Source organism: Rhamphochromis sp. 'chilingali', assembly GCF_963969265.1.
Source record: "Rhamphochromis sp. 'chilingali' genome assembly, chromosome: 2".
In the NCBI taxonomy this organism is placed as follows: Eukaryota; Metazoa; Chordata; class Actinopteri; order Cichliformes; family Cichlidae; genus Rhamphochromis; species Rhamphochromis sp. 'chilingali'.
Genome location: NC_137930.1, coordinates 54,094,380 through 54,118,709, shown reverse-complemented (window position 1 = coordinate 54,118,709; position 24,330 = coordinate 54,094,380). Strand labels below are relative to the sequence as shown.

Here is a 24,330-nt window from a genome sequence, read left to right as displayed (position 1 = left end):
CAACCTGTCACTGAACAGACTCTTCTGGTTGTTTATGGCCGTGTGCAGAGGATGCCCAGCATTGTTCATAATGTCCAGCAGTTTTTTTAGTGTCCTTTTCTCTGCCACTGTCACCAGAGTGTCCAGCTTCATGCCGACCACAGAGCTAGCCTTCCTGATCAGTTTCTCCAGCCTGGATGAGTCCTCCTTTGCTGTGCTGCTCCCCCAGCACACCACAGCATAGAAAAGTACTCCAGCAACCACCGACTGGTAAAACATCCTCAGGAGCTTCCTGCAGATGTTAAAAGACCTCAGCCTCCTGAGGAAGTACAGTCGGCTTTGGGCTTTTTTATACAGGTGCTCTGTGTTGCATGACCAGTCCAGTTTATTGTCCACCCACAGCCCGAGGTACTTGTACTTGTTGACCACCTCCTCCCCCTCTATCTGAACCGGCAGTGGACCTTCTCTGGACCTCCCGAAGTCCACAACCAGTTCCTTAGTCTTTGAGGTGTTGAGTTGCAGGTGGTTTGTGTGACTCCATGCAACAAAGTTCCTCACCAGACTTCTGTACTCCTCTTCCTGATCATCCCAGATACACCCCATGATGGTCGTGTCATCTGCAAACTTCTGAATATGGCATAATTCAGAGTTGTAGCAGAAGTCAGAGGTGTACAGGGTGAAGAGAAGAGGGGACAGCACAGTTCCCTGTGGTGCTCCTGTGCTGCTGACCACAGTGTCAGACGTGATGTCCTTCAGCCTGACGTACTGTGGTCTGTCGGTGAGGTAGTCGGAGATCCAAGCCACCAGGCAGGGGTCCACCTCCATCCTGTTCAGTTTTTCCTGAAGCATACAGGGCCGGATGGTATTAAAGGCACTGGAAAAGTCAAGAAACAGGATCCTGACCGTGCCTTTTCCCCCATCCAGGTGTGAGTGGGCTCTGTGTAGGAGGTACAGGATGGCATCCTCCACTCCGACACCCGCCTTGTATGCAAACTGTAGTGGGTCCTGGGCATGTTGTACCTGTGGTCGGAGGAGGTTGAGGAAGAGCCGCTCTAGAGTCTTCATAAGATGTGACGTCAGTGCCACCGGTCGGAAGTCATTCAGCTTGGGGAGGGAGCAGGCTAAATAGGGTATTAAAGACTCTCTCCCCCCCCCCAAACAACACGTTATAGTTCCTCCTGGAGGATTTTAAAACACTCCCAGGCCAGACAAGATATCTAATCTCTACAGTGAGTTCTGGGTCATCCACTGGGTCTCCTGTGAGCTGGGTGTGGCAGGAAACTGCCAAAGGGTCAAATACCTGAACCAGCTCAGCTGGCTGCTTTCAATGCCGTGTCCTACATTGGTGTCCCTATGGCACAACTGAATATTGCAGCCCCTTCTTTTAGCCACTACTCAGAGTTCATGACCTCCGAGTGGTAAGTGGTGGAGAGTAGGTTGGCTGGTTAAGCAGAAACATCGCCTTCTAGCTCCGTTCTCTCGTCTCCACAGAGTTAAAGGAAGCACCAATCAGATGGCCAATCTCTAGCTCCATCTCCATCACTTGAGAAAAAGATCCTGGGATACTTTATTGAACTCCTTTATTAAAACTTTGTGTTACCAGTGAAACATAAGCAGTAAGTAAACTGGAAGTTCTTTCATTTTATTCTCCACCACTGAGAGAAACAAACTAAAGAAAACAAACCACACAGGTCCAGGGGACACAGCAGCTATTTTAGTAGTTTGATGTGGAACAATGTATGATCTACATTGATACTCCAATATTATACTTGCACAGCATATTTAGGAAACCTAAGGAAGACCCACACAGGCTGTCTAACAATTTAATCTTAAATAAAGTCCTGCTAGTCCAACTTTCCTGTTGACATTTTCTGTGTTTCTTTGATCTTGCTTTTGTGCAGAGAAGCTAAAAATGGAGTATGATAATCTGCAGTTTCTAGAAGTGAAGCAGATGTTACCGCCCTCACAGGAAAAACACAGGGTTGAGAACATTTACTTTGTCCAGATGAGAACAAGGTCCAAAATCAACACCTGGTAAATGCCAAATGTGGGTAGAATTTTCATTTGGTATGTAAATGTGCTACACTGGCTATTAAATATTAACAAAATTAATATTCAAGGTTTAAAGCACAACGTACAAAAATCTCTATCACATTTTGGCATTCTCCTTTTCTCAGTCATCCTCAAGTTCAACAAACAACGAGCAAATACTCACCAATCAGACGCGGAGTAAACTAAGAGGTTGATTTCTATAGACGAAGAGTTTAAGCCGATTAAAACATCAAAAAATTTAAAACCTTACTATTCCCTTTTGTACTGACCACTGATAAATAAACGGTATGTCAAAGTTTTAGTTTTAAAGTATTTCAGTTAATCAATTGTTCTGAGGACAGATCCCTCAGCTGGCACAGTATTTCAAGACTTCGACTTGATCCTTGCTTTCTCAGCACGTCTTGCTTTCTGAAGCGTTACCTGGTTGCTAAGCAGCACTGCTGGATGACGAAGTGTACTCATTTGAGGTTTCAACTTGCGTCACTAAAACCATGTCCACGTGGAATTAATGGCTCAATAAAGATAAAAATAGAAATTCTTTAAGTACCCAACACGTTGGTGTTATTTCAACATCTATTAATATGTATTTTAGTACATCAAAGGTGTGCATTTATGTTCTCTGTGGTCTCATTTAGCATCCTGAGCGAAAGCAGTAGTTCTAGTAATGACTGTAAACACACATAAGCTGGTTTCCACAGAAATGTGTCCACTTTTATCGGCTATAAAGGTAAATCAGGATTTACCAAGCTATTAAGGTTCCCATGATAATTTTGTTATGATGATAGTGATTCTATCACACTTAATACACTGCAAGGCAATTATCAGTGATACCTCACGATATCTGTAAAGTGACTAAGGAAAAATAGGCCTAGAAAAGCCAACAAGCACTGCATTTTATATGCATTACATTCGTGCATCATTATTATTCCATTTTGATAATAGTTTGATAAGAGTTTCCTCTTCACAACAACAAGGTGGATACCTTTCATTTAGTTTAGCTTCACTTAACTGACATGCATGAGTGATGCAGGGCGCCATAAAGCAGCAGCTCTAAGACAAGTGGCTGCAAAATATCTATTCAGTGTACAGCCATACTGAAAGAGGAAGTCAGAATGTATTGCCATATCAATATTTTGTTCCATCTCTAAGTACTACCCTGCAACACATTCGAGTATGTATAGGTGAGTGAAACCAAGCACAACTTCCTTGTTGTGCCATAAACTGGGAAGCAGTCTTTTGAAGCACAAGATGATGTTGACGTTACCATTATTACCTGGCAGCATGACAATCACCATGTTCTGGGGCTCACACTAAACAAGCAATGAAGAAAATGTCAAACAAAACAAGTGAAATGGTCTGCAGTTATACAGCACATTTAAATCTTAGCAGACTCAGTGCACATCTTAGGTGTTATCCAAACTATTCAAGCAAGAAAGCATTACTTTGGCTGGCTCACAAAAAAAAAATAAAAAAATACAAATACATAAATAAAATCACACAGTATTTAAAAATGTCTTTAGAGACATAAGAGTTCAGAACACAGAGAAACAACCCTGAAACTGAAAAGCTGACTACCATTTTGTTCCATATGGGAGAGCAGCGTCACACACTGCTACCTTTCTCACGTTCACATCTTTTGTTAATCCTGGTTCTAACGTCATATACTGGGCTTAAAGGGCACATCAACCAGGTAGGTCCACTAATTGATGGAATGGACTGGGATCCTTGCCAATCTCAGCGAGTGCAACCAGAAAGCAGAGTGACTGGCACTATTGTCACAGATGAGGGACTGTACAGCATGCCCACATGTGCTTAACTAAATCAAGTTAAGCGCATGTGGACAACAATGGTCACGGCTGTAACAAACCATTTCATTATTTTGAGCTGCTTGTCTTATTCTTTTATGTATGCTGACAATCTTCTGCAGCTTTCTTTAGTCTGAAGAACTGCTATGATTATTGCTTCTACAGTGATCATCAAAATTAACCGTTTCACACTATAAACACTATAAACCACTGTGTATTATTAGCAAACCTAAAATGTCGAAAGTAAAGTACGTCCTGCAGAGAAGTGATCCATGGCAGTTTCATAAAGATTAATGTTGCTGATAAAAATCTTAAAGGTTAATTTTAAATACACTGCTGTTTAATCTACAGTAGGGCCAGTGACCGTAACGATGCTCATTAAAACAGGGTTTAATGAGCACAGAAAGAGGCCTACACCCTGATTATTAAAATACACCGACATAAACAACCAGAATGTCATTGATGCAGTGGTTCATCCACCTAAAGATCCATCACATGTCACAAGTTACTTCCCATTAATTAACAAACACGACCTTGGATTAACACAATTTGGATGAATCCCCTGAGGTAATCACTGTGTCCAACTTTCACTCAAATCTGACCATTATTCTAAGACGAGGAGTGATTCTTCTGAAAACGGGGAGAAAAGTGCCCATGAAGCAACACATGACCCTGAGCACAATTTGGATGAAGTAAATAGACTAAATTCCATTCATTATGTGATAATTTTGTATATGTTTGCCTAAATTCTGCACTGCTGAAAACTGCTTGTCCCACAAGCATGGCTAATGTATACTACTGTTCTTTTTGTATGGGCTATATGAATAAATTACTTTTTACTAAACCTGCTTGATAAATCTGACAGAAATAATACTTGTGAAATGTCTGTTTTTACGCTGATAATGAAAATTTTTCCGAACCCAAATTTCACTATTACATGGATGTTTCTTTACTTACAGTGTGCTTTTCAGTACTCTTGTGCTTTCACAAGCAGGTTTTCAGCTACTTTTGTCTTACTGTTCCTGCCCACAGCTCCTCTTCAGCCCTGGCGGCTACTAAAACAGGGAAGGCACAATTAGTAAGGCTTTCCAGCTGTGATGACCAGCCTCCCTCGACTGCTGCTCTTCCCCTCCCTTGCAGCTGAGCCACCAACCACACCTCACCGCATTAATAACAACAACAATAATAATAACTTAAACATTTCATCAAATTATGAATGGTTCTACATAACCAAGCTCTGACTCATTGTCAGAAATACTTGAATCAATTTCCCCTGTCAGTAAGAAAGCCATCTTCCAATGATAGAGCAATACACATTAGCGGTCCATGCCAACAGACTCACACACCATTCTTGTTAATATTCAGACTCTGCGACTGGTTTGTCGATCTTGCTCCCACACAGCAGACTCAGTGCAAATGATAAAGGTTCTCTGTGGCAGAAAATCAATACTTCGAACAATGCATTTTACAAATAGCCTTCAACTTTCCTCTCAATTCTATGCAGAAAGTACAAATCAGTCTTTACAAATGCAGTGATAAGGCGAACATTACTCTAACTTCTTAATTACACAGACAACTATATAAATAAACTTTGTTAGCAGACAGCAATAAATTGGACATAAATGGTAAATGGCCTGTATTTATATAGCGCTTTACTAGTCACTAAGGACCCCAAAGCGCTTTACATATCCAGTCATCCACCCATTCACACACTGGTGATGGCAGCTACATTGTAGCCACAGCCACCCTGGGGCGCACTGACAGAGGCGAGGCTGCCGGACACTGGCGCCACCGGGCCCTCTGACCACCACCAGTAGGCAACAGGTGAAGTGTCTTGCCCAAGGACACAACGACCGAGACTGTCCAAGCCGGGGCTCGAACCGGCAACCTTCCGATTACAAGGCGAACTCCCAACTCTTGAGCCACGATCGCCATAATTATGAGATGACAGATCAGAGATTATAATTTTGAGAAATCTAAAGCAGCCTACAGTCAAAATGACTATATGCTGCCAATTTAACAAATGGCACTAACAGGAATTAACTTTTTTCTCAAAGGCTACTGGTTTCATCTGACTGAAGCTTTGCTCTAAGTCGTCAGAATGTCCCCAAACTCCGTGTGTGTGAGGCCTTTGATGTGTGGATATCACCCTTTTATCCCAGATGCTTTTAAGCTTTATTAAAGTGCCAGAAAAATCAAAGCCACTTACTTAAATCGTGTTCAATAAACTTCACCAGTAGCAGAAATCTGTGTAGACCAACAGCTAATTAAATTGATTTTTACTTTCAGGTTGGGGGGAATATAAACAGTAAAACCAATGGGCAATGAACAATGCTGTCACTGTCTATGCTCAGGTATATGATGTTGGCACTTAATGGCAAGACCATGCAGCCAAATGTTTAGCACATGTGGAAGCAACAAGTGGCTCTATACCCTTTGCCATAGCCTACACTGTAGCTTAAGGTACACTTTCCCAGAGAAGTAAACAATGTATAGTGACTAGCAAGCAATACAAATCAAAAGGGATTTCAGTAAAAGCAACTGTTGTTTAACATTTATAAGCTCCAAGTCCAAGATGAACATTTCACTGCAGAGTAGGTATGTCACTAGAAGAGATGCTTACGATACTTTTCTATACAAAAATTATATTAAAGAAAAAAGTGACTGTACTTGTTTTTTTCCTTCTTCCAGAACTGAGAGGGGCACTGTAAGCCTATGACTTTTGTTTCTTTACATGCTGAAGATGGACAACCACAACAAGAGGAAATACTACACACAGAGATAGCAAGTAGTGCAACTGCCACCCTGACTCACTGATAAAGAAGGCAGTAAGTAGAACATAAAAGTACTTTCTGTTATTATTCCTTACTTGTCAGTGTAATATCAATTACGCTCCATAAGAATTTATATAATGCTAATGTATTATAAATGCTTAAGCTAATGTAATGCAACGTTGTAACTCGTAGTAACATTAGTAGGCTACCTAGCAACAATCCTAATATTTCAGTCTTTATTCCATTAGGCCTAAAACATTACATTTTAACTTTTTTCTCTGTCAGTAAATTCCTACACATAAAACTTCTGATCCAATTTCTGTATAGTAAGCCATTTATACAGTTTTTCCAGAGTTTTTTTGTCCCCATTCCTATCTCTACATTGCAATCTTTGTATACACCAAAACCACTTCCTAATAAATGTAAGCACATCTGAGCAACTCGCTAATCAGGTTTTTACTGAACACCACAAAGACCATGTGGGCTCAGCTGAGTTTACGCAGAAACAAATGAGGGAATCAACCTTAGCCAGTGGCAAATCAATGCTTGCATAAGATGGTTGATGTCCAAGCACAATGAGGTAGACATCTAATCATGAAGAAGGTTGCATTTATCTCCTAGTCCTTACTTCAATTATTCCCCTGGCAAAAGTCTAGTTGTGATTGCACTGCCTTAAACCATTTAGAAGAAAATTAAACCTTTCAATAGAAAGAAGAGTCTTGTCATTTTGCCTCACCAATGTCAGCAAACCACATCAGGTATAGTGCAGACAGAAGTATAACACCATTATAGCTGGACAACATGATTAAGAAATGTTTATGATACCCTTTAGATTTAATCACAGCAGGTCAAATAGTGAAAGAAATTCAAAATGATGAATGTACATTTTGGTAATACAAAAATAATATCTGATGGCCCATACAATCACCAAAAAAAAACAAAAAAAAAAAAAACCAACTCTTCCCCGTCACATCATGTCACGCTGCACTGATTGCATAATTTGTAATGTAATCAACCAATAACCATCCTGTAGAGCTTAATCACACAAATTGGAGACATATCTCACTCAATTTGGATTCTCATTTTCAACTGTGTTTCTACTTTTTACTTTAACATACAGAAGAATTATTCCTGGTGATTTCATCTCTAAACAAACTTATGAAGTGCTATTCAAAGTAAGCACTTTAAATTGGGTGATTTTATGCAACTTCGTGCACACATCAGGGTTTTAATGGCTGCTATCAAAACAATCGATGATATTTAAACGAAATCAACATGAACTCAAAAATATCTGAGAACAAGTGAAAAAAAACCCAAAAACTGTGGTTGTCCTACTGCTTTGCAACGGTGCCTTGCTCTCCTTCTTTCTCTACTGTGCTTCTTGGGTGAGGATTCAGAGGGAAAAGAAATGAGAGGTCTAACTTTCTCTCTGAGCAATCACAAGCAATTTACAAGTAAATACAGCCAAAATCACAGCACAGTCATTGTCTGAACTGTCACACTCAGACCCTAACAGAATGGAGTTATTTGCCTATTTTAGACAAAATAGGGGAATGACATCAATAAGCAGGGTGACAAGCCTGAGCTTTAATATGCAGGATGACAAAGACTACCCTCAGCTTGACATTTTATCAGCAGTCATCTGAGAAGAATTCTTAATAGAGCCACTAGCCAGACCAAATGAGCAATGTCGATCTGAGGAGCGAGACACAACAAGTGTCAGTAGAAAAAGAAACTGGAACAAGGTGGTAAGGATGAATTGGGAACATGGTACTAAAACTAGCCATGCATGCCCTGACATAGAACACCCCCAAGCCATGAGCAGGGCCAGCCATCCAAGAAGCACGTGGTAAAGACACCTTTGGCAGGGATAGCTCAGTAGGTAGAGTGGTTGCCCCATGATCGGAAGGTCGGGGATTTGACTCCACTGTACGGCTACCCTGCAGTACCCCTGAGCAAGGTACCGACCCTACACACTGCTCCCCGGGTGCTGCATTGGTGGCTGCCCACTGCGTCACTGGGCGAATAGGTTAAATGCAGAGTAGCACATGGGGTATGTTAGTCCACTACAGGGACTAACACATTTACATTATTCTTATTATTATTATTATTATTATTTAGCAGACACCAAGAAAATAGATCTTCCTTGGAGCCAGCTAGAGGCAAAGGCACAAAGGCCTCTTGCTGATGGCGCCTACTTCCACAGGCACAAATGGCTAAAGAAGAAGAAAATGAGCCTTCGTCTTTAACCAATTTAAATAGTGACCTGCTGTGACCACTGTGATATGAGCTGCATGTGCATTATGCAGTCGAAAAACAAAGTGGTCAATGCTCACTTGATACTTGTCTTTATGCTTGTGCTCTGATCTAATTAATAAAAATAACAATAATCTAAATATGATATGCTAGCTCATTACACATTTAAAGTTTAAGGCAGAATTAATAATCAAGTAACTAATAAATGTATTTAGACTGGTCAAGAGAGCACTGGCTGTAGCCTGGACAGTTATATAAACACACAATTTGCGTTTGAAAGAGTCTGTGTGATTACACCAACTTGCAAACTCAAAGTTTGTGAATCGCGTCATAGGAAATGAGACTCCCATCCTTATCTAAACCATCACAGCAGGAAAAGTCACTCACTGCTGAACAAAGGTTGGCCAACTTGGACCAGGGACATCTTTTCTGCTGACAAACACAGTCGCTACCAGATGTGTTTGCCTAAAAGTAATAGGCAGCTTAGGAAAACTGGATGATAAACATTTTTATAAGCAATAATTCCAGCCTTTTAGGCTTACTTTGTCCCTTTTAATTAACAACTGCTTAATTATTTGTAACAATTATTTGAAACAATATAAACATAACAACTTTGAAAAAAGGTATAAAGACATGTTTTACTCTTTGGCTACTGTCCAGAAAAATCAAGTAAACAAGAAAAGAAGCAATTGATTAATGAAAACTTTATCTTAAATGTTGCTCAACAATACTTAAATTAATCATCCAAGTTTGCTATTGGAATAGAAATCTAGTGACTTTGGTAGAAGACCTGTTTCAGTGAAAAGACCTTTAGATGAACCTGGAACGTGAAAGTAATGCATAATGAAGTAAAAGAGTAACAGTTGTGAGTTTAGCAGAATCCAAATGTTCAGTGGTGAACTTATGATGAGGAATCTGTGAGTGAATAAAGAAACCAAACCATACCATAGGGATTACTGAACCTCCACAGGGGTGGCATGGATGTGACACTGATCCTACAGGGAGATGAAGCTGCTGCCTTAATTCTCAACATTTAGCAGAGGAGATCCTTTCTTTTCTTTCATCACACTGTAGGTTTGAATCCTAGCAGTAAAAGGGTGCCAGGAAGTCAGCTAACCAGCCATACAGTGGGGCAAAAAAGTATTTAGTCAGCCACCGATTGTGCAAGTTCCCCCACCTAAAATGATGACAGAGGTCAGTAATTTGCACCAGAGGTACACTTCAACTGTGAGAGACAGAATGTGAAAAAAGAAAAAACCATGAATTCACATGGTAGGATTTGTAAAGAATTTATTCGTAAATTAGGGTGGAAAATAAGTATTTGGTCACCTCAAACAAGGAAAATCTCTGGCTCTCACAGACCTGTAACGTCTTCTGTAAGAAGCTTTTCTGTCCCCCACTCGTTACCTGTATGAATGGCACCTGTTTGAACTCATCATCTGTATAAAAGACACCTGTCCACAGCCTCAAACAGTCAGATTCCAAACTCCGCCATGGCCAAGACCAAAGAGCTTTCGAAGGACACCAGGAAAAGTATTGTAGACCTGCACCAGACTGGGAAGAGTGAATCTACAATAGGCAAGCAGCTTGGTGTGAAAAAAATCAACTGTGGGAGCAATCATCAGAAAATGGAAGACATACAAGACCACTGATAATCTCCCACGATCTGGGGCTCCACGCAAGATCTCATCCCGTGGGGTCAAAATGATCATGAGAACGGTGAGCAAAGATCCCAGAACCACACGGGGGGACCTGGTGAATGACCTGCAGAGAGCTGGGACCAAAGTAACAAAGGTCACCATCAGTAACACACTACAACGGCAGGGAATCAAATCCCGCAGTGCCAGACGTGTTCCGCTGCTGAAGCCAGTGCATGTCCAGGCCCGTCTGAAGTTTGCCAGAGAGCACATGGATGATACAGCAGAGGATTGGGAGAATGTCATGTGGTCAGATGAAACCAAAGTAGAACTTAGAGCTGGGCGATAGAACGATAACGATACGTATCGCGATATAACTTTTACTCGATAGAGAAATTAAGCTATCGCGATAGACCTCGCCGCTCTTGTCCTCAAAAAAAAAAAAAAAAAAAAAAAAAAAAAGGTCAGCCAATCCAAACTAAGTAGCGCAGAGCCGAACCAATCACAGCCGCAGCGTCACGTCGCGTGACTTGTTACGTACAGCACAAGTGCCAAGCCGCACGTGTGTTTGTTTGGGAAGCAGCCAGCGGGTAATGGAGGAAATGAGTGTGCCGACTAGAAAAATCAACCGAGCGTGACCGAAGAGAAAACAGATGATGGTTCCAACGCCGGAGAGATTGTCAAACGGAAGAGCCATAGAAGTTCCGTAGTGTGAAGGTATTTCGGCTATTTCAAGTCTGACAAAAAACAGAGTAGCGTGCACTGTAAATTGTGCCGAAAGCAAGTCTGGAAATACAATGAACTGGTGCATGCGTCACACTGCGCCACGTTATTGTTTCGGTGAAATGAATTTCTACAATACTGTTACTGTTAATTGTACTCTCTGCAGTGTTTAAATGCTTACATATACACACAGTTACTGTCCGTCCACACATACGACTCGGTTCTGCTTCTATGCCCCAGCTTTGTTTACTTTTTCCCACCGAGGCTTCTAGACTTCTGATTGGCCAACATTTCTGCACGGTTAGGAATCTAGCGCCACCTGCTGCTTTGGCATGTTCATAGCAGCGTTTTCCTTCATTTCTGCCTTTACGTGTGGACGGGATTATTTTTTAAAACGAAAACGGAAAATCTCCGTTTTCAAAAATACCCGTGTACGTGTCTCTGACTGGAAGCGCTAATTCGTCATTCGGCTTTTGTCAGACTAAAGTAACTGTTAAAACTGTTTGAAAAGCTCAGCTATACAACAAGGAGAGATTGAGAATTTCCTTTTAGTTCTCAGTTTATTTGATATTGACAAAAGTTAGTCAGTTTTGTCTGTTCTTCTGTAAAACAAACTAAGATTTATTTTTAGAATTAATATTTTGTTTCTAAGTGGAATTGACAATTTAGTCTGTTTTGTTTGTTCTATTTTGAAACTTAAACGCTTTAGCGGCTGCCTTTTGTGTAGTTTGCAATATTTGCCTTTATTTATCTGAAAAAGTCTCATGTTCCTTAAGTACATCTACCCTGTTGAACTTATTATGGGAAATAAATATTTAAATAAAAACAAGCTGCTGATTATTTCACATTTTACTTGTGAGCAACGGCACATTTAAATCTTACAAATATAGTTATTTGGCTTATATCGTGATAGATATCGTTATCGCCTGAAATGAAAAAAACATATCGTGATATGAAAAAATCTCATATCGCCCAGCTCTAGTAGAACTTTTTGGTATAAACTCAACTCGTCGTGTTTGGAGGAAGAAGAATACTGAGTTGCATCCCAAGAACACCATACCTACTGTGAAGCATGGGGGTGGAAACATCATGCTATGGGGCTGTTTTTCTGCCAAGGGGTCAGGACGACTGATCCGTGTTAAGGACAGAATGAATGGGGCCATGTATCGTGAGATTTTGAGCCAAAACCTCCTTCCATCAGTGAGAACTTTGAAGATGAAACGAGGCTGGGTCTTCCAACATGACAATGATCCAAAACACACCGCCCGGGCAACAAAGGAGTGGCTCCGTAAGAAGCATTTGAAAGTCCTGGAGTGGCCTAGCCAGTCTCCAGACCTCAACCCCATAGAAAATCTGTGGCGGGAGTTGAAAGTCCGTGTTGCTCGGCGACAGCCCCAAAACATCACTGCTCTCGAGAAGATCTGCATGGAGGAATGGGCCAAAATACCAGCTACTGTGTGTGCAAACCTGGTAAAGACCTATAGTAAACGTTTGACCTCTGTTATTGCCAACAAAGGTTATGTTACAAAGTATTGAGTTGTATTTTTGTTATTGGCCAAATACTTATTTTCCACCCTGATTTACGAATAAATTCTTTACAAATCCTACCATGTGGATTCATGGATTTTTTTTTCACATTCTGTCTCTCACAGTTGAAGTGTACCTCTGGTGCAAATTACTGACCTCTGTCATCATTTTAGGTGGGGGAACTTGCACAATCGGTGGCTGACTAAATACTTTTTTGCCCCACTGTACGAGGGTGTTGAAAACGTCAGACGTAATGTCTGTGTGCTCCTGAGGATAAATGAATGGAGACTTTGTTTAAATGGCAAAGGTGAAACCATGGGGGGGAATGTCTCAATGCAGGAGCGCATACGAGCAGCCAAAACAATCACAATGTTCCACTGTGAGCACGAATACGCACAGACTCAATTAACCCAACTCCACAGCATAGCTCTGTGAGCAGCTAACCAGCACAGCATGAATTATTTCTTATTGTGAAAGGCAGCAGGTCTTTTACCAGACATACTCATTTCTGTTTCATTTCACTGCTGACTTCTTTCACTCCTGTGCTATTGTACAGGAGTGAAACAAACCAGCTGTAGTGCTTAACACAGATTTAGATTCTATTGGTTATTTATTCTATGAGCATATGCACACCCATGGGTGCATACTGTTCTGTTACAGCTGTGCATGCTTGCACGTGTACACTTGCTCACTGTTTATCACAGATTCAACCAAGATGACTAAAAGAGAAATCTCAGTCAACAAGCTATTTCTAAAGGAAGTAAAACTCACAAGGTTTCCATTATTAACTTGTTGTCCCCAGATCGCTCAGGGTCTCTCACATGGTCTGCTTTCTGTACTCTGTCGCTCACCCCTGCGCTGCTATGCAAGCCAGTCTGCTGCTGCAGGGGGCCCTTTATAACCACATTTGTACCCTAGGGATTCCCACAGTGGAGGCTGTGGACCGACAGGCACCACTGGTTGGGGTGAAGGGGCTTTAGAGTCAGAAGTCCCAGTCAGATAACCCTGTGTCCCCTGGAGCCCACATGTGTTTTGTTTTTTCTGGGGGGTTTTTCACATACGAATTATATTTAAAGTATAAGGAAATCCCCCATATATAGGGATGGGTACCGGTATCCGGTGCCATCATGGCACTGGTTCTGACATAAACGGTAGTAACCAGACCGAAAAGCAGCGCACATTTCGGTGCTTTTTTTCGGTGCTTTTTTTTCCTGAGCTGTGATACACTTTAGATTCTAGCCAATCATTTTACATTTCCAAGGATAGTAGGCGGGTCCAGGTACGTACATTCTTTTAGAGCAGAGCTACAGATTAAAAACGCCCAGGGCAAAGTGGTCAAAAGTCTGGCTGTACTTCACAGCAAAAGATGCAAACTCAGCAGCCTGCAACAAGTGCTTTAAGCTGATACTGTGATACTGTCAAAGGAGGTAACACCTCAAATCTGATGAAACACCTGGCGACGCATAGCGTTTTTTTTTTTTAAAAGCCGAGAAATGTGCCGTATTTGATAGCTTGCTGCGAGACCTCACACCGAGCACATCTACTGCGGATGTGGTGCCTGTTATCAGACCCGGAGTTTGCAACATCCCCAAAAACCCGAAAAGGAGAGTCCTGGCCCCTAGCCCTGCCAGTGTAGCAGAAATGATGACGGATGATGATGGCAGCAGCAGCCGTTCTTCTCTGCATGAGTAGCTTAATGTTGTTCGTGTGTAATTTACGTTGAGTAGGCTAACCACGTTAATAAATTAATGCATGTAAGGTGAACTAGCAAACGTCATCATAGTTACATGTGGCTGTCTTCTTGTTTGATGGCAGATACTCCCTTCACCCTGGCCAAAACAAAAAGGCTAAAATGACCAAAGAAAGAGTGGAAAACAGTTAAACATGAGAGGTTTTTGGACAAAGTTTGTGTTTTTTCCATTGTTTAAGCAGTGCTTCCAGCCAAGAGTGATACCATATATGCCCTATAGCTGCAGAAAAGGCTAACATTGTTATCTTTTTACAAAAAAATAAACAGCTGAACATGAGAGGTTTTTGGACCAATTTTGTGTTCTCCATTCTTTAAGCACCGGTTTGAGCACCGTTTGAGCACCGGCACCGTTTCAAAAGTACCGGTATCGGATAAAACCTAAACGATACCCATCCCTACCCATATATAGTGCAAAACTTTTAAGTTTATGAATAATCAAGATGACTGACCAAAATAGTTGTGATTATGATTTTTGCTGTAATCAAACAGGCTTAAAGCTTTTAAAAAAACAAAAAAACAAAAACAGAGCAATATAATCAAGGGTCTCTTCTGTAAGCCTCTAATCTTGCTGATGAATTCAATCTTCACCGTCTCTGACTGCAGTTGCCGATGGCAGTCTTTGTTCTGCTCAGCAGTCTTGCTAAGCTTGGCATAGCAGCACACGAACCAGCTCTCCACCTGCTGCCAGTTCTGATTAGAGTGGCCTCCTAGCTCCCTGTGGAGCTCCGAGCAGAACAAGGACTACCACCACCAGCTGCAGTCCAAGATAATAGATAGATGAGATCCTCTCTTAAAACGCCTAAAGGATAACTGGAGGTGTTTGAATCAAACTGTCCAGTAAGCCACTCCGTAGGCATAACAAAGGGCAGAGGAGAGCAGGTTAGCAGCAAAAATGAGACAGGAGTTGTGGACAATTAAACTGATTATGAATGGCATCGCTGTTTCAGAAAAAACAAAAACAAACAAACAAACAAACAAACCAAAAAAGAAAAAAAAAAAACGTAGCCTGTGTGTAAGAGGCTTTACTCTACTTCCTGATTATAAATACTATTAGCTGTGGTCACACCTTGAGCATAAGGATGCAAGTGAGTCTGACAAAAGATTACAGTAATATTGCAGAAGGAATTACAGTGCTCATCAAGGAAATGGACCCAGGATGAGATTTTGTAGAGTCTGTGTGGAATTCTCAAAATGAAAGGCCTTGCCAAATATTCACTAAAATTGTCCAGTCTTTTGCCAACATTCAACCACAGAACCACTTTTCTGCATTTCCTAGATCAATAAGTCTACAACCTCCATAAAACGACAAAATCTAAAAAGCAACATGGAGTCTTAGCTTCTCTAATCTTGTCCACTAGGAATAAACAGGGACTCATCTGCTGAGTCTGCTAACCTAGAGTCACAGCAGACAGAAGGAAATTAAAAGCAAAGACACCAGGAAGAAAGCCATCTTCACTGGCATGACAATATTGCTGGTGCACAGTAAGCCCTGGAGACAGACCAGAAGTCAGTAGAAAAAGATTAAACTAAATATAGCTTACCACAGTTTCGCTCAAGTAAATCATATTTGTTGCTATTTTGAGGATAGCCTACATCTAAAGAGACGATTATGAAAGGAGCACAGTAGAAGATGCCTTTATTCAGGGATGTGGTTTGAACAAAATTCTTACTCTAACCATTTACATAACACTTAAAAACAAGGCTTAAGGCAAAACTCTGATTTTTCCCCTACAGCAACAACGTGTGCTACATTTTCATTTTTAAAGGATAATGCAATAGAAACAAATGTTCTCTGTGTTAAAAATGGAATAGCTAGTTTGGGTCCATGCTGGTGCACAGTGTTGTGAACTGAAATATTTTTAAAATCACTGAGAGGTTAATACAAAAAAATGTTACCATGTGCTTTTCTTACCCATCAGACAGTAAAACAAGAATGTTTATGTGCCTGTGGGACTGCCCAGAGCTGTACTCTGTGCTGCTGCTTGTCTCAGTGCGCTCTGATATAAGACTACACAGACACATAAACACATCTACATATGCTTCTGCTTAACTCTCACAGGATGATGTTGGCCTCGCAGCCCAACTCCACTGAGACCAGCCCAACTCCCTATCCAGCCTGGTGGAGTGCACAGGGACACAATCAAAACCTGCAGTTCTGCACTGCAGGCACCCCTCTCAGGATTTCATTGGTCAGACAGATAATAAACACAGTTGCATGACAGTGTGTGCTACTTCTGTGTGACACAGTGAACCGTGATATTGTTCTGCATGAGAGCCATTAGTGAGAAGGGCTTGCAACAAAAGCCAAAACAGTCTTTGAGGGTTAGCTAAGGTGACAGTATCCTGCAGGCAGAAGCGTTCACAGGAAAGGCAAATTGCCCAAAAGGTCAACATCGAGCCACATCTGACCTCTTTACTAGAGCCACTACTTCATTCAGAGTGCTACTATGTTAACAATAAAAATACCTGATGGTTAGATTATCCTCACTTAGCTTAAAAGATTGGCTAATTCTGAGCAAGTACCTCAGCTGGAAAACATGTTTACATCAATACAGCCACAGTATCACAAAAAGGCATCCAGTGCTGCCCACTCAACATCAGGTTTTTGTTGCGGGTTTTTTTGTTTGTTTTTTTAAATTTCACAAAGGTGGGAACTTTGTCGCCATGACCACTAAGAATAAAGATCGAAGCGCAGTTTACCATTTCCCATTTCCTTGACCAATAAGAAACCACTGCCCACACAGAGAGCCTGGATGAGATGTCCAAGTGCAAGATGATTAGGGGGAAAACAGTGCGACTCAAATGCATGCAAAAAGGGATGGGGGGGGGGAGCTCCATTCATGAGAACAGCAATCCAGTGATGCAATTTTAAAGGCTTCAAGCTGAGAGGAAAAGCCCTCATTTGTCTCCTCGTGTGACATTTTGAAATATTAGATTTTTTGCAAAAGCTTCTGAGGCGCTTTCATCATGCTGCTTTTTGTCTGACTCATACCAGCATCATGAGTTAGGTGTTCAATCGCTTGTTGCCTTGCAAACAAGGGCGTGTCAATAAGCACGCATGAACCGAGTAGCGGTATCACTGAGGGAGGGGAAGGGGGGAAAAAAAAAAACCAAACAAACAAAAGAAACCCCACACACACACACACACACACACAACTCTTCACCATCTACCCTTCCAGCTCAACATGTTCAGCAAATTCAGCAGGCAGAAAGTGGAAAACGCACTTTTAGTTTAGATTTCAATCAGCAACTCTCAGGAGAAAAAGAAGCGAGACTTTCCCCTCAGACAACTAAACACTCACAGCATGACTGTTTATTCAGCATCTACTGAGGGATTGCTGAACTCTGCTTGGGACAAGTCTTGACACACCAATTACTAATGTGACCCGCAGGCGTTAAGCAGGCTCCCACACACTGAGGGATTTTTAATTTCCTACAATGAGGGGAAGCTCTTTAAACACACGTCAAATCAGTAGCCATGCTTCATCTTAATTCATCTTAATTACAATTTCAAAAGAAAGCATAAATGTGGACAGTGTACACTTGCAGAAATTCCTTTCATTTTTATATTACAAACACTGCAGCACACTGAGGCATGCATGCATGTGTCCTCTCTTCTCTTTATAATAAACACAGCTGCTTCTGAGGCATTTCTCAAGAAAACACATTTAGATGTCATTCTAATCTGCCAGTATAGGAAGATATTAGTTTGTTGTGGCTTTCAATGCCCAACCACTCTAGTTAAAATGAGTTTCCACCTCTGTCATTAAGCCAATGCCTTAACTTGTTTAAAAATAATAATAAATGTATAACGAAATCCATAAACTTGGAAGACTGCTATTTAAAACCAAGCCAAAAGAAATACAGTATAGACTGTGTCGTGTTGAATAACGACAGTAAAATGCTTTTAAGCCGGATAACCAAACAATTATTAGCTGCTCCCAAACATGTACTGGGTGGGGTGCAGCAGCTCAGACGTTGCCACAGATAGTTAGGAAGCTAATGTATAGCTAAAAATTAAATACTAACACAGCCTTTTATCCTTATAGCTTCAACGCTACGCTAGGAATAGCGTTAAACTTAATGAGGTGGGGTTTGACAGAACTGTTCACCACTTCATTGTCCCCCGGCTGTGGTAGCATACTATTAAAGCTTTTAAGAAAGTTGAAATAAACGACTCATACAACAGGGGGAAAAAAACTAACGGGTGCGAACAAAATTTAAAAAAAAATAAAAAAATAAACCTCTTTCAGGAAGGAAAAAAAAGCTTTCCGAGTCATGCAGCGCGTAATGACTTCTATTTTATCTGACAGTTAACAATTAACTCTCCGAGACGAAAACAAAGCGTGAAGCATCTTAAAGTAAAACTGTAGTTCGTTAAAAAGGAAGAGGAAAGACGGGAAATGTGCCCAAAACACGAGGACGTGTGTGTAACTTACAGCTGGAAGCGGAGCGGTATCCAAAGTTTGCCTCAGAGGGAGACGTAAGCTGCGGTTACAGCGGGAGAGCAGAGCGGGCTTTGTGGAGGTTCATCGCAGCGCTCGGCGCTTTCACAGACCCCGGAGCAGCAAACAATCGTCAACCGCGCTACCGTAATAACCGGCGCTCACACCAGGGCGCACACGCACATTCTTCTACCGTAATACACAGAGTAGCAAAAGCCCGCCAGAGTGATCCACAGGCCAAAAATTTTAAAAGCAAAATAAAGAATGGTTTAATGAGTGTGCTGATCTGTTATTCGCGGTAAGTAAAAACATAAAAAACCTTGAAAGTATTTTTACTTCATTTGTTTGTGTTTCTTTCCTAAGTTAGTCTTTAACTTAGAAAAGTTAAGTCTAGTAGATGACCAGTGGCTCCCTGTGACTTTGGGGAAAAAAGAGAAATGTGGCATTAACGTAGTTAAAGTACAAAAAAATCACATAAAACCCACTGCAGGGTAGTCATATGCGATTAAAGATTATAAGTGCCACCTACAAGTAATTCTGTAAGGCTAAATGTGCTTATAAGACATTTAGCAGCCTTAATTCTGTAAGGCTAAGCAGCTTGAAAAGAAAGCTGCTGGACTTCAGTTTTTTGAAGACATTTCCACCTCCCATCAAAGAAACTTCTCAAGTTCAAGGTCATTGAACTACCATGGCGAGTACACAAACACATGCTTAATAGACTGCTTCAACTTCATTATAAGGCTCATATATTTTGAAGCTCCATAAAAATCTTGGGGATGGAGGAAAATCTCCCAAAAGGCCTATTATGTATAGAAATAAAAAATAAAATTAAAGTCATTACAGGCCTTAAATCTTTCACAGTAAGAGGTAAAGTGTCAGGTAAACGCACATCAGAGCTGTTGCCATTTTAATATTACTGTTTTTCAGAATCACAGAGCAATAGCAAATGCTATAAACTAACTATGCAGCCCTTCACTTTCATGCTGTTTACTGGAATTAAGCTAAACTGCCTCATCGCCAAAATAGATACCCAAGTAGAGAAAATAGAGTAAAAATGAATGCATGCTCCAGAATAAATTACGCACAAAAACTAGGCACATAGAGAGAAAGCATATATGGAGATAAACTATTATTATTATTAGCTCGTCTGAATAAACAGTTTGCACAACTATTTGATCAGAGAACCTTCCTCTCAAAGAAAGGCTCACATTGATTAGCCTGCCCAAAGAATATGCTAGATAAATGGATTTTTTCCAGTTGCTGAAGACTTTGTGTAAACTCCGAATGTTATTTAAGTGAAAAAAAAATCAACACTAAGAAACATAAATAGGCTATACTGTATAGAGCCTATGATACGAAAGAAATCAGAGAGAAAGCGAGTTGCTTCCTTTGCCTCAAAGTTTTCCCCCATATTTATGTTGTGATTCAAAGCTTTTCCCCTAGGTTGGGAAATAAAGTAAACACCCCAATCCCAAAAAACACCCTGCGCACTCACTGATGGCATGCTTCTGCAGAACTATGAACACTTTCATTTTGGTAATAACATTTCTCTGCTCGTACTTTACTCATACTTTACAAGCTATATGTGTACACATATTGTAACGTTCACAAGAACCAGACGGTTGGGTCTCAGTTCGTCCGTTTATTCGGCACATAAGCAAGCGGGTTGCTAACTCAGGGGAGAGCGCCCTCGTGCTACACCTCTCTTCAGCCTGGCACCCACACAACACAGAACCCAGGTCCCCCCTCCCCTTCCTCCACACCACCCTCCCTACTTCCTGCAGCACAACCAAACATGAATCTTAAAAGAACAACAACAGTGTGCAAAGATAACCAACACGTGCAATAACACTTAACCATCGTTACACTGCCCCCCCAGCAATAAGTTCCTCGTCCCCGAGGGAACGACACAGTCTCTGAGGCGGGGTGGTAGCCTACGTTCCCTCCTTGACCTCCTGAGCCCCTGAGGTGGGCGCGGAGCGTCGGGGCTTTGGGGTGAAGAGTCCGAGGGAGGGGAACGCAGCCCCGGTCGGGGGCCCCTCTGAGCAGGGTCACGGACGCTCTGTACACGTCCCTCTGGAAAGGAGGGGAGGGACTGCCCTCTGTAGGGGGCCATCCGGTCTCTGTGCAGCGCTACTATCCTCCCCCTAGGAGGCAACTGCACCCTGTAAACAACCTCCCCCACTCGCTCTAGGACGCTGCAAGGCCCCACCCAGCTGCTATCCAGTTTAGGACACCGTCCCTTCTTTCTCTTTGGGCTGTAGACCCACACCAGCTCCCCAGCACGGAAGTGCCTCCCCTTAGTGGTGATGTCATAATTCCTCTTTTGGCGCAGGCCTGCCTTCGCCAGCTGCTCCCGGGCGTAGGAATGTGCAGAATCCAGCCGGTCCTGCAGCTTCCTTGCGTAGTCCCGGCCTGGTGGTGCTTCTGGCGCGTCCGGGGGCTTCCCAAAAGCCAACTCTGCAGGAGTTCTCAGCTCTCTCCCTAACATGAGCAGGGCAGGCGTACATTGGGTGGAGTCTTGCACTGCCGACCTGTAGGCCATGAGGATAAGGGGAAGATGGTAGTCCCAGTCCCGTTGGTGTTCTGAGGTAAGGATGGCTAGCTGCTGGGCCAGCGTCCTGTTAAACCTTTCCACCAGTCCATCGCTTTGGGGGTGAAGTGGGGTGGTGCGGGTCTTCTTAATCCCAAGGCGGTCACACATGGCAGCAAATACCTTGGACTCAAAGTTACGCCCCTGGTCACTGTGGAGGGTCTCTGCTGTTCCAAAGCGGCTGAACATCCCCTCCACTAATACATCAGCGACAGTCTCAGCCTCCTGATCTGGGATGGCGTATGCTTCCGGCCACTTGGTAAAATAGTCCATGGCCACAAGAACATAGCGGTTTCCTCTGTCTGTGCGAGGAAATGGGCCCATGACGTCCACAGCTACTCGCTCCATTGGAGCCCCTGCTGGTTGCTGCTGAAGCTGAGCCCGGGACTGGTCCTGTGGCCCTTTGTGTGAGGAACATGCATCACAGCTGCGGCAAAAGTCCTCCACATCCCTCCGCTGTTGACCCCAGTAATAGCCCTGGCGGAGGCGGCGGAGAGTCTTAGAGACCCCAAAGTGGCCGGAGCCAGTGCTCCCATGGCAGGCTTCCAGCACCGCTGACCTCAGCGACCTTGGCACCACAACCTGCCACCTCTCCTCCCCCGTGGCAGGATCCTTCCAGGCACGCTCCAACACCCCCTCCTTCAGCCTGAGAGCTGCAAACTTGGCCCATAGCCCCCTGGTACAGATGGAAAACCCAGTGACCTCATCCCAAAGGGGTTGCTCCCCCTTCTCCAGCCACTGCAGGACCGGCAGCAGGTCTGTGTCTTGTTCCTGCCGTGCCCTCCACTCCGCTGCATCCACCACCAGAAGAGCCCTGCAGGCGAGCTGTGCTGCTCCGTCTATTGTCGTGAGTTCCCGCTCTATTTCCTCTCGCTTCTCACAGTAACGGCAGCCAGCTGCAGCACATGGGCGGCGAGAGAGGGCGTCTGCGTTAGAATGGTGCGTCCCTGCTCTGTGCTCCACAGTGAAATTGAAGGCTTGGAGCTCCTCCAGCCAGCGAGCCACCTGCCCCTCTGGCTCCCTGAAAGACATCAGCCACTGAAGGGCAGCATGATCAGTTCTGATAACAAATGCTGTGCCGCACAGGTAGTACTTAAAGTGTCTCACCCCTGCCACCACAGCCAGCAGCTCTCGTCGTGTGACACAGTAGCGCCGCTCACTCCTGTTCAGGACCCGACTGAAGTACGCCACCACCTTCTCACCTTCCGGCCCAACCTGCGACAACACAGCTCCCAGCCCCACATTACTTGCGTCAGTGTCCAGGACAAAAGGCAGGGTGGGGTCAGGGGGGGCGAGGACTGGGGACTCTGTCAGCGATTTGCGGAGGGTGTTGAACGCCTGCTGACAGTCCTGGGTCCAGATGAAGTCACGGTCCTTCTGCAGCAGGTGGAAGAGTGGTGCGGCTATGGAGGAAAAGCCCTTCACAAACCTCCTGTAATAAGACGCCAGTCCTAGGAAGCTTTTGAGCTGTTTCTGGTCTGCTGGTGTGGGCCACTCGGTAATGGTGTGAATTTTTTCCTCCAAAGTGCTGATGCCCTCACGACCCAGCTTGTGGCCCAGAAACTCCACCTCCCTCCTCATGAAGTGGCACTTGTCGGGATGCAGCTTCAGGCCTGCAGCCGCCACCCTCTCCAACACTTGTCTCAGGGCATCCAGGGCAGCATCAAAGGAGCTCCCGTGCACTAGAAGATCATCCAGGTAAACCAGACACCGTTGCCGTGGGACGCCAGCCAGCACACTGTCCATAAGCCTCTCGAAGGTCGCAGGAGCGTTGCAAAGACCAAAGCTCAGGACTTTGAACTGCCATAGTCCCCTGTTAGTGCAGAAGGCTGTCTTCGGTCTGGATTCCGGGGACAGTGGCACCTGCCAGTAGCCACTCCGCAGGTCCAGGGTGGAGAACCAGGAGGACCCGGCTACTAAGTCGAGAGACTCATCAATCCTGGGAAGGGGGTAAGAGTCCTTCTTCGTCACTTTGTTGAGTGGTCTGTAGTCCACACAGAAACGCATCCTAGGACTTTTTTTCTTAGGCACCATCACCACCGCGGAGGCCCACGGGCTATCAGATGGCTCTATGATGCCCGCCTTCATCATTTCACACAACTCTCTGTCTGCAGCCTCCTGATGAGCCAGGGGCAGGCGGCGGGGGCGCACTTTAATAGGCTGGGCATCCCCGGTCTCAATGACGTGCTCTACCAAGTGTGTCAAGCCAACATCACTTTCTTTCAGGGCAAAAATGTCACTAAACTCTTTTAGTACCTGCCATAGACTCTCTTGCTGCTGTGGAGTCAGCCCCTCACAGTTCTTTGACCAGATACTCCTCACTGCTGAGAGCCTCTCCTCCTCCTCCGCTCGCTGTTCTGCTGGCGGGTCTGCAGGGGTCTCTGCGGTGGAGGTGGACGCCGCGGCAGATGCTGTGCAGACCGGGGGGGGAATAAGCGGCACCTTCTTCCCATCAGGGAGTGCGAGGAAGCCTTTGCCTAAGTCCAGTACACCACCAATGGCTCGTAAAAAATCCAGCCCAAGGATGCAGGCGTCCTGCACGTCAGCCACCCAGGCAGCATAAGACACACCGAGGTCCCCCACCTTGAACTGGAACACTCCCCTCCCTCTCATTGGGGCCAGATCACCGGTCACAGTCTTAAGTTGCACATTAGTCGGTTGCACAGCAGCTCCGGGTGGGACAACATCGGGTCGGACCAGCGTTGCATTGGACCCCGTGTCCAGCAGGGCCGTACAGGACACCCCCGCAATCGTCACTGGAACATGGCAAAAGCCGCCAACCTGGGTCC

General features: G+C 43.6%; 1 protein-coding gene across 1 annotated transcript in view; it reads right to left on the bottom strand.

The window, feature by feature from the left end:
• The window catches only part of tp53i11b (tumor protein p53 inducible protein 11b), a 46,551-nt gene extending 27,474 nt beyond the window's left edge, over positions 1–19,077 (bottom strand). Inside the window, exon 1 of the mRNA XM_080876113.1 lies at positions 18,943–19,077. The gene's annotated coding sequence lies outside the window, so the exon portion shown is untranslated. The remainder of the gene's footprint in view (positions 1–18,942) is intronic.
• Between the last annotated feature and the right edge of the window lie 5,253 nt (positions 19,078–24,330).